The 15232-nt window shown below is 45.3% G+C and overlaps 1 protein-coding gene across 7 annotated transcripts in view; it reads right to left on the reverse strand.

Annotated features, from left to right (window-relative positions):
- TBC1D24 (TBC1 domain family member 24) overlaps positions 1 to 6865 on the reverse strand; it is a 59813-nt gene extending 52948 nt beyond the window's left edge. For 3 of the 7 annotated variants that reach the window (XM_033963978.1, XM_033963983.1, XM_033963984.1), the window contains exon 1: positions 6713 to 6865. The gene's annotated coding sequence lies outside the window, so the exon portion shown is untranslated. Of the gene's footprint in view, positions 1 to 6188; positions 6210 to 6348; positions 6566 to 6615 lie in introns of those variants that run through there. The other 4 variants (XM_033963979.1, XM_033963981.1, XM_033963980.1 and 1 more) reach the window with 4 other exon arrangements.
- Positions 6866 to 15232: the final 8367 nt, after the last annotated feature.

The raw sequence follows: 15232 nt of genomic DNA on the forward strand, positions 1-15232 counted from the left end.
TGCCCTCGACGCAAACCCCCCTCCCCCCCAACGACCGCCCCCCCCCAAGAACCTCCGACCGCCCCCCCAGCCGACCCGCGACCCCCCTGGCGACCCCCACGACCCCCCCACCCCCCTTCCCCGTACCTTTGGTAGTTGGCCGGACAGACGGGAGCCAAACCCGCCTGTCCGGCAGGCAGCCAACGAAGGAATGAGGCCGGATTGGCCCATCCATCCTAAAGCTCCGCCTACTGGTGGGGCCTAAGGCGCGTGGGCCAATCAGAATAGGCCCTGGAGCCTTAGGTCCCACCTGGGGGCGCGGCCTGAGGCACATGGTCGGGTTGGGCCCATGTGCCTCAGGCCGCGCCCCCAGGTGGGACCTAAGGCTCCAGGGCCTATTCTGATTGGCCCACGCGCCTTAGGCCCCACCAGTAGGCGGAGCTTTAGGATGGATGGGCCAATCCGGCCTCATTCCTTCGTTGGCTGCCTGCCGGACAGGCGGGTTTGGCTCCCGTCTGTCCGGCCAACTACCAAAGGTACGGGGAAGGGGGGTGGGGGGGTCATGGGGGTCGCCAGGGGGATCGCGGGTCGGCTGGGGGGCGGTCGGAGGGTCTTGGGGGGGGGACGGTCGTTGGGGGGGAGGGGGGTTTGCGTCGAGGGCAGGAGGGCGTGGGATCCCTCCTGCCCGTAATGTAGTGCGGGGTGGGGTTAGGGGGTCGCCGTGGCCAGGAGGGTTTGGGCTCCCTTCTGGCCCGATATTGTCGGGAAGTCGGCGGTCCTTCGGGGTGGGGGTGCGAGTGGTCCTGCCGGGGGGGGGGATGTATCGGACGTCGGGGAGTCGGCCGGGCAAGAGGGCTTGGGCTCCCTCTTGCTCCGATCGTGGATGCGGGTGCGGGTGGGAGCGCGTGCGAGCGGTCGTTCGGGGTGGGGGTGCGAGTGGTCCTGCCGGGGGGGGGGGATGTATCGGACGTCGGGGAGTCGGCCGGGCAAGAGGGCTTGGGCTCCCTCTTGCTCCGATCGTGGATGCGGGTGCGGGTGGGAGCGCGTGCGAGTGGTCGTTCGGGGTGGGGGTGCGAGTGGTCCTGCTGGGAGGGTGAATCGGGCGTCGGGCGGGGTGGGAACTATGTTTTAAAACTTTTGTATACCGCGCTCACGCATATAACGCGCGAGGGGTATGCGCGGTAGGTAAAAACGCGTATAACGCGCGCGTTATATGCGTGAAAATACGGTAGCTGGGTGAAGTCAGACTCAGAAAAGTAGCTCTTTATTTATCAGAGTTGTTGCAGGTAGTAGAATGAGGAAGATAACACATGAGAGATATGGCTGAAAAGTGATAGGTTGGAGTCAAGGAATATTCCTAGGCTGTGTGCTTGGTCCTTTGCAGTTATGGTAGTTGAGTCCCAGGGCAGGGAGGGACAGGCGTTTTGAATTTTAAATGCTGGTTCTTGCATTTCAACAAACTGAATGCTACAAAACTGCATGCCCATAGTAACCAATTAAAGAGTCATGCTAAAAAAACAAAATCAAAAAATCTCTTAGGTCAGACCTTGACAAATTCTTAGGATCTATACTCAGACCAACTAAAATTATTTACACACATTTATAAATCAACGTGATGTACATCACACTATTACAGCAGCAGGGAAGGACTGAATAAGAGGCTACTGCTGTTCTCCCATTGCCCACCTACCTGCACCATATGTAGCAAAAGAGAGAATCTTTAGGCTGCATGCAGCTTCTCAAGCAACAGGAGAGGCTAGAACTGCAGTTGCTAGGGATGGTGGTTAATGAACCCACCTATCTACTCCTCAGAGGTTACAGCCTTAATCTCTCTCTAATACCCACTTGCCCTCATTAGCTGCAGGTTTTAACCCCTCCCTACTGTTCATCCATCTCCAGCAGCTTCAGCATAAGGCCTCTCATCACCTTCCCAGCCACCCCAGCAGCAGTCTTAGCATCACATCCCTGTCCCAGTAGCAACCTCTCTCAAAACTTCTTACCCCTCCCCCCCAAGCGGAAGTCCCACAATCCCTCTTCCCTCCCCACAAATTCAGAGTATCCGCTCAACTGTATTTTTTTTTTTTGGGGTGGTGGGAGAAGAGAAAAGAAAAGAACCAGGCTTTAAGAACAAGCATGCTGGAGAGTCTCTGCCTCAGCAACAATGTTTCTTTTGGGCCAAGACCAAGGCCAAGAATCAGTCCTGAATTGAGAAGACAGAGCTCACTGTTATTAGTCTGTACCACCAACGTTTTGAGAGCAATATTGTGGAAGGGTTGTTGGGTAAGGTTTGTCTCTTTGTGGATGATACTAAAATCTGAAATAGGGTGAAATCTCAAGACAGTGTAGATAACCTGAGGAGGAACTAGTGAAATCTGAAGACCTGGTCTAGAACAGGGGTAGGCAATTCCAGTTCTCGAAAGCCAGACAGGTCAGGTTTTCAGTATATCCACAATAAATATGCACGAGATAGATTTGCATCTCAAGGAGGCAGTGCATGCAAATCCATCTCATATATATTTATTGTGGATATCCTGAAAACCTGACTTGCTTGTGGCTCTTGAGGACCGGAATTGCCTATCCCTGGTCTAGAATTTGGCAGCTAATATTTAATGCTAAAAGAAATCTGGTTCATATATTTGGGTTGCAAAAGCTCAAGGGAATGGCACAGTATTCTGGGTGGAGGTGTGAAGTAAACATGTATATTCTAGAGCAGTAACCATTCAGAAAGCAGAGTGGGCCTAGGCAGGAACAAGCTTCTGATCCCTGTCGCTTGGCTCCTGCTGTCACCCGCCTGTCGTTGCCTTCAACTTCATGCTCGGCGTCCTGCATATCCTGCTGTCCTGCTTTCACCAGGGGGCTGCACAGGGGCAAGGTCAGTGGGGCCCGATCGCAGGACTGGGGGAGCGCAAAGCATGCAGGCAGAAAACAAAGAACGGAGCGAGGGAGGCTGTGGGTGGGCTGTGATGCGATCTGGAGGGCTTTTGTCTAGAGAACGGAAAAGTCATAGCTGCTGGAGGGTGGGGAGAGAAGGATCTTTTAATGCCGCTCACATTGTTTCTTGTACTGGCAGGTCTTTCCACGAGGGGATGAGGAAGGAACTGAATACAGCATGTTCTACTTGGTCTGAAACCTCTATGCCAGGAAAACCATTTCCATAAGTTTTAGCAGCAGAGATACTTTAAAAGAGATTAGATAAGGGCAACTAATATTAGCAGACAACATTAGCTCAGTCCAGCCACTATGGAGACAATTCTGTAACGTGGCACCACCATTTGGACACTATAATAATGCAAGTAGTGAACCTTCTCTCCACCGCCAACTCCAGACTCTGTCCATTCTTTCTTGCTGCATGCCTGGAACAGGTTGCCAGAGTCCATAGTCTGTTATTGAGAAAGACACGGGGGAAGCCACTGCTTGCCCTGGATCAGTAGCACAGAATGTTGCTACTGTTTGGGGTTCCAGAATCTATTCTTTGAGATTCTGCCTGGAATCTTGATACTCTTTGGGGGTTCTAGAATCTTTTGTTACTGGGGGAGGGGGGTGTTTAAAAAAGGTATGGGGGGACAGGGTGCAGAGCCTGGCAAGGAGTGTGAAGTTGGGTGCAGAGCCTGGTAGGTAGTGAGGGGGGCTAGGTGCAGAGCCTGGTATATATTAGTACACAATTTGGTTCAGAATGTTTTTTTTTTTTTCTTGTTTTCCTACTCTAAATCTAGGTTGTGTCTTATGGTCAGGTGCATCTTATGGAGTGAAAAATACGGTACTCAAAATAAATACTTTACAATTCAAATTATGACATAGGATTTCAGTTAGCTGAATAAGGGAAAGCTAGTTGAAAGTAATGGGCCTTTAGATGCCTTTTAAAAAGTTTATTAAGGATTCTTCTTTCCTCAGCTCTAATGGTAAACTGTTCCATAAAACTGGAACCAAATTTTTTTTTTAAATGCTCCATTCCAAGTTGATGCCAAATGAGCCTTAAAAATATGGGGGTAAAGCTACTACCAGTATGTAAGTATATTTTAAATCTTGGGTTGTTTTTTTTTTCCTTTTTTAAATTGAGCTCTTTTCATTATTTATGATTATATTGTAAACCACTTTGATCCCATTTGTAGCTTAAGCAGTATATTAAGAGTTTTAATAAACATACTTCTGTGCATTAAAGAAGAGCAGGACCTGGGTGTGACCCGATGACCTTAAGGTGGCTAGGAAGAAAAAAAATGGAAATTCTAAAATATTTGGTATAATAAACACAGCTGATTTTATACATTTCTGACTCAGATTCAAAAATGACAGAATGAGAAAAGGGTTCTTTTGGCTCCTTATTGTCCCTAGGAAAAAGTTTTAATTATTTTTAATATTTCATCTGATTTTCAAACCTGACAAGGTTCTCAAATAATTTATTAATTCAAGAGTGGCTAGTGTTTATTTATCTGAACTCCTGCCTCCTCTATCTGAGTGTTTAGCTGGCCACTTGTATACCACGACTACATATTTATATTATTTTTTTTTTTTAAAAAGGGAGCAACAGTGCTTGGGCCAGAGTGGGCGGAGTTATAGGTACAACCTTCCCAAAGATTCAGTTGCCTATGTTTTTACATCATCTAGGAAGGTAATTGGATTGCCTTTCAGACATGGGTATAGAAGAGAACCGAAACTGTGTAGTGGATGAACAGGAAAATGTTTATTAAATGTTGGCAATGTTCCTTGATGCTTGAGCAGCTGGGCACATGACGGAAGGACATTACAGATTGATTGTAGGCAGCAGACAAGACTCTTGTTGCCACATCAAAGGCAGACAAGACACAAATCATGCCATTTAACAGTAGCCCATTAAATCCAAAAGCAGCTTCTGCAGTTGGATTTTTTAAAAAAAATCACTGAATTCGGTTGCCAATTGTCTAAGATGTGTTAAGTTTTTACATATTGATACTAGTCTAGAAAATGACATGTGGACAAAGTTTATCCCTGTCCCTACGGGCTGTGTTCCCGTGTCATTCTCTAATGTGTATATGTCATATAGCATGTAGATGAAAGGGAGTATTTAAACATGCAACTTACAGATCGCTGTAATTAAATGCATCCTTACCACATTTAAGCGACCATAATTCGGTCAGGTCTATGGCTGGTACCTGCAGGCAGGTAAACGTTAAGAAACACAAAAGTGAGGTTAAGAACATAAGAATAGCCTTACTGGGTCAGACCAATGATCCATCAAGCCCAATAGGCAGTTCTCACGGTCCCCTATGTCTCTATCAATAACAGACTATGGACTTTTCCTCCAGGAAATTGTCTAAACCTTCCTTAAAACTAGCTATGCTATCCACTCTAACCACAACCTCTGAGTGAAAAAATATTTCCCTGTAACTTCACCTAGTGTCCTCTAGTTTTTCAAATTTTTGACAGAGTGAAAAAATTGATTCACTTGTACCTATTCTACACCACTCAGGATTTTGTAGACTTCAATCAAATTTCCTCACAGACGTCTCTTTTCCAAGCTGAAGAGCCCTCTAACCTTTTAAGTCTTTCTTCATATGAGAGGAGTTCCATCCCCTTTATCATCTTGGTCGCTCTTCTTTGAACCTTTTCTAAAGCTGCTATATCTATCTTGAGATAAGGAGACCAGAATTGAACGCAATATTCCAGATGAGGTCACACCATGGAGCGATACAGGGGCATTATAACGTTCTTAGTCTTGTTAACCATCCTTTTTTAAATCATTCTTAGCATCCTTAGTTTAAATAGGCTCTAGACATTGGCTACAATTCGATTAGAAAAAGTGCTTTTTGCAAGCAGTTTCTGGGAGTGAGGGTGAAGGGAGAAGCAGCAGCAGCATGAAAAGCCAAGTTTCTCCAGACTAGCATGAATTTCTACAAGCTTTTAAAAAACATTATTACAAGAAGAATAAAAGTCATCTCCCCAATTGGATCACCATTGTCAGTTCCTCTAATCAGGCTCTTTGAAGGTATACACCAACAAAAAAATAGTTATAATAATAATAACAACAACAAAAAATGCTTCTCCTCTGATCAGGCTTTTCTAAGGTATACACCACCAAAAAATAATATTACAGAAATAAAATTTAAAATAATAATAAAAATGCTCCAGCTCCCTGATGGGCTTCAAACACCTGGAACTGTGCCCGAGAGGAACAATGGCTCTCTCAGTTTGTGCCAAGACCATAACCAAACACAAAATAAGCATAACAAAGTTACTTTTCTGCTTTGGAGTGCATAGACCTGGATTTCATTGCTGCACACCAGAGAATATTTCAGCCGAGTCGACTTTCATTCCGCTAGAAAGGAAAATTTACGGCAATTGCATGATGTCATCACACTGCCCCAGTTTCACGGTAAATAAAGAAACAGCAATTACCTCGCAGACAAGACTAAATGTTAATACTCTAATCTCAGGATCTAAAGCGAGTCTGGTAGCCTGGTTTCAGACCTAATCTTGACGCTCGCTCCTATTTCTTGCAAAGGAGAACTTGCCAGAATCAGACCCCGAGGGCCAGGGCTCAGCTGGACTGAAACCAGCAGTCTATATAGCAGGTACCATGGAGCAACGGCCACGGGGGACCTACAAGGCCAGATGTTTGGACAACAGTCTCGCAGCTCAGGGATGGGCCGCACCCCAACCCACCATGAAATTTTGTACGACTCACGAGTTCCCAGGCATTCCGAGTCTCTCACGTCCTCGTTCTCACCCACGAGCTCTTTTTTTTTAAAAAACATCTTACCTCCTTGGCTCGAGGCAACAGACCTATAACCGCTGTGAGAGGCATCGCGCAGCCAGCCGGCATGAACGTCTTAAAACATCTGCGCATGCTCACGGCCTGCGTCGCCGCCCCGAGCTAGAGAGGTAAGACTCGTGGTTGGTGGGTGGGCGGAGGGTAGAGAAGAGATACTGGACACCGGGGGTGGGTGAGAGAAAAGGTGTCGGGTAAGGAAGTAGAGAAATTGTAGACACGATGGGGAGGGGAGAGAAGCTGGAGACCGGGATGAGGTTAGGTAAGGAAGAAGAGAAATACTAGACGCGGGAGGAGGGGGAAGTATACGTCATGCTCCATCCCTAGCGGTATTCAAATCCAAGCTAAAAGCCCACTTTTTTTGAAACTGCTTTCAACTCTTAACTCCCACTCACTGCTGTCAGATACCTATACCCACTGTATCATTTCCTCTACCATCATCTCCCCAACCCTGAGATGTCCTGTCTGTCTAATTAGATTGTTAGCTCTTCTGAGCAGGGACTGTCTATTGTATGATAAGTGTACATCATAGGCCTTTCAGGCTACAGAAATGATAAATAGTAGTAGATGCTGAAGATCAGGGGGAAGGGAACATGGTGAAAAAGGGAGCCAAGGAAGAAAAGAAATGCAGGAGAATGAGGTGAGGCAGGAATTTTATGTGTGTGGCCCACTAGGGATAAAGCTGTGTTGTTCAGCCCTCCCTGTACTATGTTAAAATTCTTATAAAGTTTGGGAGGAAAGAGTCTGGGATTTTTTAAAATGTTTTTCTGCTGAAGACAAATTTAGACAATAGCAAACCAATGGAGAAGACAGAAACTGACTCATAAGTAACATTATTCTACTACTGCTCAAGTTTCTGTGAGTTAGATCCCAAGCACTGTGGACAAGTCAGGTGAGGCAGACTGGATAAGCCAAATGATATTTTTATGCTTCCATCGTCTATGTTGCACTTCTAAATAACTGCATAGAAAAGGAATAAATTTCGTATTTAACGATAGGTATTGTTTTGGACTATTATAGTCATAATAGGCAATGTAGCCCTTAACAACTGAGATCCAAACTGTAGGGCAGATTTATTGATTTTCTCTGTCACAGCCCCCCAAATGTGGAATTTACTCCCAATTTATATACGAGAAGAATTAAGTTTGGATAGATTTAAGAGCAAGCTAAAATACTTTCTTTTTAAAGATGCATTTGACAGCTAATAAAACTAGAATGTTGGATTAGTTTAGGGCTCTCTACTGAGCCCTGTGCTTCAGTTACAATTCTCTGTTACTTATTATTTTTCCCCCTCCCTATTGTTGTTCTTCCCTTATATGTTTCCTTTACTATCTTTTAAACTTGTATTTATCCCAGGACAAGCAGGCAGCATATTCTTGACTGATGGGTGACGGCACCGACGGAGCCCCGGTACGGACACTTTTAGAGTGATTGCACTCTAAGAACTTGGAAAGTTCTAGAGGCCGCACCGTGCGTGCGCGAGTGCCTTCCCGCCCGACACAGGCGCGCGGTCCCCAGTTTCTTAGTTTCCGCGGAGCTAAGAAGACGTGTGTTCAACGGCTGTTGAACAATTTTTGTATTTTTGCCTTCCACGCTCGCGTAAACCCTTTGGGAAATATCTTTTCCCTCATTTTTTCCTTTATTTCTTTTAGTTCTTTTATTTAAAAAACCATGGCCTCTTTTGAAAAGTACCTTCCCCAACGAAAACAGCAGGCTTTTCATCAATGCTCTTCTTCGCTATTTCAGCTGCGAAAATTTATGGTTAGATCTATCTATGATACCTTTGAGCTAACCTCAAGAGCTACAGCTATGTCTGTAGCTATGCGTAGGCTTGCCTGGCTTCGGGTATCCGAACTTGATGTTAACCATCATGATCGGTTAGCCAATGCACCATGCCTGGGGGATGAGCTTTTTGGGGATTCCATGGACTCGACTACTCAAAAGCTCTCAGCCCATGAGACACGTTGGGATACTCTGCTCAAAAATAAAAAGAAGCCTCCTACTACAAGGCCTTTCAGACAGCAGTTGGCTTATCAGCGCCGCTTTGCAGCTAGACCATTGCAGACACCTTCCCAACCACCTAGACGTCAACGCCAACCACAACGTCAACCTCCCAGGTCTCAACAACAACAACAGCCTGTGAAGCCACCTCCACAACCTAAGTCACAACCCTTTTGACTTAGTTCTCCAAAGCATAGCCAGCGTTCAAATTTCCACCCACCTTCCTCAACCCATAGGTGGTCGTTTATCTCTTTTCCTCAGCCGATGGAAAATCATCACATCGGACCAATGGGTCCTCAACATCATCCATCACGGCTACTCTCTCAACTTTCAAACTCTGCCGGCTCTAAGTCCACCAAAAGAGTCTGCTTTGAACTCCCCTCAATCTGTCCTTCTAGTTCAAGAAGTTCAATCTCTCCTTCGCTTAAATGCAATAGAGGAAGTTCCCCCAGATCAACAGGGACAGGGGTTCTACTCCCGTTATTTTCTAGTCCCCAAAAAAACAGGAGATCTAAGACCCATTCTAGATCTTCGAGATCTCAACAAATGTTTGGTAAAAGAAAAATTCAAAATGCTTTCTTTAGCCACTCTGTACCCTCTTCTCAATCAAAACGACTGGCTATGCTCCCTCGATCTCAAAGAAGCTTACACTCACATTCCGGTCAATCTGACCTCCAGGAAATATCTTCGTTTCATGATCAATCATCATCATTACCAATACAAAGTACTACCCTTCGGTCTTGCCTCCTCTCCAAGGGTGTTCACCAAATGTCTCATTGTGGTTGCAGCTTTTCTTCGCTCTCACCATCTCCAGGTCTTTCCTTACCTAGACGACTGGTTGATCAAAGCTGCCTCAGCTCAGTCAGTTCTTCTGGCCACGAATCAAACCATCCTCTTTCTTCAAATCCTGGGATTCGAGATCAATCTTCCAAAATCTCACCTCATCCCCACTCAAAGACTTCAGTTCATTGGAGCAATACTGGACACAATCCTCATGAGATCATTCCTTCCACCCAATCGTCTTCAAACCCTCCAATTTCTCTGTCAGCAGGTACTGTCTCAAAGTTCCATATCTGCCAAACAAATGATGATTCTTTTGGGTCACATGGCCTCCACAGTTCACGTCACTCCCCTTGCGCGTCTTCACCTGCGCACGCCCCAATGGACCTTAGCCAACCAGTGGTCCCAGGCGACAGATCCTTGCTCACGACACATATCTGTGACATCATCTCTTCGTCGATCTCTGCAATGGTGGTTGATATCCTCAAATCTATCCAGAGGTCTTCTATTTCATCTGCCTCAGCACCAGCTTGTCATCACCACCGATGCATCCCCTTATGCTTGGGGAGCACATTTGGACGAGTTTCAAACTCAAGGGTTTTGAACACCTCAGGAAATGAAACATCACATCAATTTCCTGGAACTCAGAGCAATGTTTTATGCCCTCAAAGCATTTCAGCATCTTCTCTTTCCTCAGGTACTTCTACTTTGCACAGACAATCAGGTTGCGATGTATTACATCAACAAACAGGGTGGGACAGGCTCTCGCCTATTATGCCAGGAAGCCCAGAGAATCTGGACTTGGGCCACAGATCGCCACTTGTTCCTGAAAGCGATCTACATCCAGGGGGAGCAGAACTCATTAGCGGACAAACTCAGCAGAGTTTTACAACCACACGAATGGACTCTCGATCCATCGACCTTGCAGTCCATCTTCGATCAGTGGGGCACTCCTCAAGTGGACCTCTTTGCAGCTCCTCACAATCACCAACTGCCCAGCTTCTGCTCCAGACTCTACACTCCTCACCGTCTGGCAGCGGATGCATTCCTCCTAGATTGGTCCAATCTATTCCTGTATGCTTTCCCTCCACTTCCACTCATGTTACGCACATTGTTCAAGCTCAAGAGGGACAGAGCCACCATGATTCTAATCGCTCCAAGATGGCCCAGGCAGCATTGGTTCTCCCTTCTACTTCAACTCAGTTCCAGGGATCCTTTTCTGCTTCCAATATTTCCTTCTCTGCTTACACAGCAACAGGAGACCCTTCTACATCCCAACCTCCAGTCGCTACACCTGACAGCTTGGTATCTCTCGGGCTGACTTCACATGATTCTCTACTGTCTCAGCCCGTCCGTTCTGTCCTGAATGCCTCCAGGAAACCGACCACTCTTCAGTGTTACCATCAGAAGTGGACAAGATTTTCTTCTTGGTGTCTTCTGCATCATCATAATCCCACATCTCTTTCAGTAGAATCATTCTTGGATTACTTACTTTTTCTGTCTGACTCTGGTCTCAAATCTACCTCCGTCAGAGTTCATCTCAGTGCTATTGCGGCTTTTCATGAGCCAGTCCATGGAAAACTCCTTTCAGCTCATCCCCTGGTCACCAGATTCATGCGAGGTCTCTTTAATTTAAAACCTCCTATTAAAGCTCCTCCTGTAGTCTGGGATCTTAATGTGGTTCTATCCGCTTTAATGAAGCCTCCATTTGAACCTTTGGCGAATGCCTCTTTCAAGTTCCTCACTTGGAAGGTACTTTTCCTTATTGCTCTCACCTCTGCCAGGAGGGTCAGTGAGCTCCATGCACTAGTTTCTGACCCACCTTTCACAGTCTTTCATCATGACAAGGTGGTTCTGCGTACACATCCAAAGTTTCTTCCTAAGGTTGTTTCTGAATTCCATCTCAATCAATCCATTGTTCTGCCTGTCTTCTTTCCGAGGCCTCACTCTCATTCTGGTGAGCAGGCTCTACATACTTTGGACTGTAAGCGGGCTTTAGCTTACTACTTAGACCGTACTAAGCCCCACAGATCATCTCCTCAACTCTTTCTGTCCTTTGATCCGAATAAATTAGGACATCCTGTTTCTAAACGTACGTTGTCCAATTGGCTTGCAGCGTGCATTTCATTCTGTTATGCTCAGACCGGACTGACTCTGGAAGGTTCTGTCACGGCACATAGGGTCCGAGCTATGGCAGCATCTGTAGCATTCCTCCGTTCCACTCCTATTGAGGAAATCTGCAAAGCTGCCACTTGGTCCTCAGTTCATACTTTTACATCTCATTATTGTCTGGACGCTTTCTCCAGACGGGATGGACACTTCGGCCAATCTGTTTTGCAAAATTTGTTTTCCTAATGGCCAACCTTCCCACCATCCCTCTTTTTGTTAGCTTGGAGGTCACCCATCAGTCAAGAATATGCTGCCTGCTTGTCCTGGGATAAAGCACAGTTACTTACCGTAACAGGTGTTATCCAGGGACAGCAGGCAGATATTCTTGCGTCCCACCCACCTCCCCGGGTTGGCTTCTTAGCTGGCTTATCATAACTGGGGACCGCGCGCCTGTGTCGGGCGGGAAGGCACTCGCGCACGCGCGGTGCGGCCTCTAGAACTTTCCAAGTTCTTAGAGTGCAATCACTCTAAAAGTGTCCGTACCGGGGCTCCGTCGGTGCCGTCACCCATCAGTCAAGAATATCTGCCTGCTGTCCCTGGATAACACCTGTTACGGTAAGTAACTGTGCTTTCTTTCCCCATTCCCTTCCTCTTGAGTCATGTTTTGTCTTGTGAGTTATATTCATATTGTCTGTTTCCCTTGAACTACTGTAATTTAATATTTTGTACATCGCTTAGAATGTGGAATAAGCGATTAATCAAATACTTAATAAACTTGGAAACTTGGAATTGGCTTTTACGCTTTCAAGTTAATAAAGAATTTATTGTAAAGAATAGGAAGAAGACACAAAAAAGAAACAGCATGAGAACCCAAGGCAAGGGTATTATTCATCTTCACCAGGTGACATTTTTAAAACAATATCTGCTACTTTTTTTTTTTTTTTAAACTGTACTTGGATATTCAGTGTCAGGACATGCCTTGATGCCAGTACTGAATATCTGTGGTGGGGTGGGGTGGAGCAGCGCCGTTGGCAGGGGGGGATTGGAGGTGGAACGAATCAAATGAGTTTCCCTTACTTTCTATGGGGAAACTCGCTTTGATATACGAGTAAATTGGTTTACTAGAACGAATTATGCTTGTAAACCAAGGTTCCACTGTATTTTATACGATTGTCATTTTATAAATCACAAATACAGAACAAGAATCAACAAAACCTATCTCCCCTCACAAATATTGCCTCCACTATCGGGAAAACTGTGCTACATAGAAAATTTATGCTAACAGAACACTTCGGTCACACACACAGAACACAAATGCCAAATACATAATAGTTGACCAAAAATGATAAACATAAATTAAACCAAAATCCCAAGAAGCTATACCTTCCATGTAGTACACCAAAGAAAGATTAATTTCCTCATATATTATGCAAAATATATAGGGATGGTGTTAGGCTAGGGAGTAAAACTTGGGCAACTGCCCCTGGTTAGAGAGCGCCCTAAGCCTGCTGGAAGCTGAAGATGTCACGGGCTGGTAGTGGGCTTTGTGGTCCCCTCCCAAATTTTTGCCATGGGTCCTAGCCATGTCTAGCACTAGCACTATAAGAATTTCAATTCGCATATATTCTAATCCACAAAATAGAAAATACCCCCCCCCCTTTTATAAAACTGTGCAAGTGGTTTTTAGCACTGGCAGAGTTCCTAGTTTTGGCTGAAAGGCTACAGTCATGATTTTAGTTTCATCTGAAACTGACCATTTGTGCTTCGTCATGTTTAGCTCATCCCCCCCAACCTACTTATAGATGCTCCCTTGGGCCAGTCTTATAATCCCTGACAGTCTAGGGGTATAGTCAGGGCAAGAGGGATCCCCAAATGCTCATGCTCTTGTTGGCTTTGCTCTCAAAATGGCTGCTATGACCTCTAGTGGCAATCTTTTGAGACTGCTGCAAAAGGTCATGGCAGTCATTTTGAGAATACAACCGACATGGGCAGGGGTGACTGGGGATCACTCTTGCACTGATTACACCATTTGACCATAAGGGATTGTAAGGTAGCTTGTGGGGAGCTACTGTTTACATTCATTTTTTTGTGTGCAATGTGATTGCTGTTATGATCTTATCTAGTAGTTTATATGGTAAATAGAGTGTTCCATATAAATGCTTTTAAAAAGGGAGACTATGATAACATGAGGAGAATGGTGAAAAAGAAACTTTAAGGAGCAGCTGCAAGGGTCAAAAATTTAGATCAGGAGTGGATGTTATTCAAAAATACCATCCTGAAAGCCCGAACAAATGTAATAAAAAAGGAGGAAGGAAGATCAAATGGCAGCCGGTGTGATTGACAAGTGAGGTGAAGGAAGCTATTAGAGCTAAAAGAGAATCCTCCAGAAACTGTTAGAAGAACCAACTGAAAATAATAAGAAACAGCACAAGGAATGGCAAATCAAGTGCAAGGCAATGATAAGGAAGGCAAAGAGAGACCTTGAAAAGAAGATTGTGCTAGAAGCAAACACTTACCTATGGTGTGGCAACACTTCGAATACTATGTTCAGTTCTGGTCAGCGCATCTCAAAAAAGATATAGCAGAATTAGAAAAGATACAGAGAAGGGCGGTGAAAATGATAAAAGGGATGGGACAACTTCCCTATGAGGAAAGGCTAAAGTGGCTAGGGAACTTCAGCCTGGAGAAGAGATGGCTTAGGGGAGAAATGGAGGTCTATAAAATACTGAGAGGAATGGGACGGGGAGATGCAAATTGCTTGTTTACTCTTTCCAAAAATACTAGGAGAAGGTGTCATACGATGAAGCTACTAAGTAGTAGATTTAAACCAGCGAAAATATTTCTTGACTCAATGGGTGATTAAACTCTGGAATTTGTTGCCAGAAAATGTAGTGAAAGTGGTTAGCTTATCAGGGTTTAAGAAAGGTTTGGATAATTTCATAAAAGAGAAGTCTATAATCCATTATTAAAATGGCTTGGGGAAATCCACTTATTATTCCTAGGATAAGCAGCATAAAATCTGCTTTTCTCCTTGGGATCTTGCCAGGTACTTGTGACCTGGATTGGTTATTGTTGGAAACAGGATACTGGGCTTGATGGACCTTCAATCAGTCCCAGTATGACAACTCTTAATGCTCTTATATTCTTTTGATACAAAAGTCTCATAGCAGGAACTTAAGTCTGTAAATTTGGGATGATAAGCTTCTTAGGTATTAGCCTCTCTGTGGAGATACAATACCAGTTATCACTCCAAATGTGATGCAAAGTCAGCCATTTAAAAACACTGTGGCTTTTAGTTTCAGTTTTCATTACTGTAGATCAGTTTATCGCAAACTGTGTGCCTCCTGAGATTCCAAGTGTGCCACAGCACACTGAGGAGGAAGAGAAGCACTGGCCAGCTGACTTGCCTATGTGAGTGGGAGGCACATCCTGTAGGGCCAGAGGTTCTCAACACGCGGTACGGCATCAGCGCTGCATGTCTAGCGACTTCCTGCTGCCGTCGTGTATCTCCCAGGCTCCTGTCTTCTCTCCCCACCTCTGGACCAGCAGCGGCAGCTCAGTGTGCGTTTAACTTTGCCACACAGCTGCCAATAGCATTAGTTTAGACGCGGTTCCATCAGG

This window comes from Geotrypetes seraphini, chromosome 11 (assembly GCF_902459505.1).
Source record: "Geotrypetes seraphini chromosome 11, aGeoSer1.1, whole genome shotgun sequence".
Lineage (NCBI taxonomy): Eukaryota > Metazoa > Chordata > Amphibia > Gymnophiona > Dermophiidae > Geotrypetes > Geotrypetes seraphini.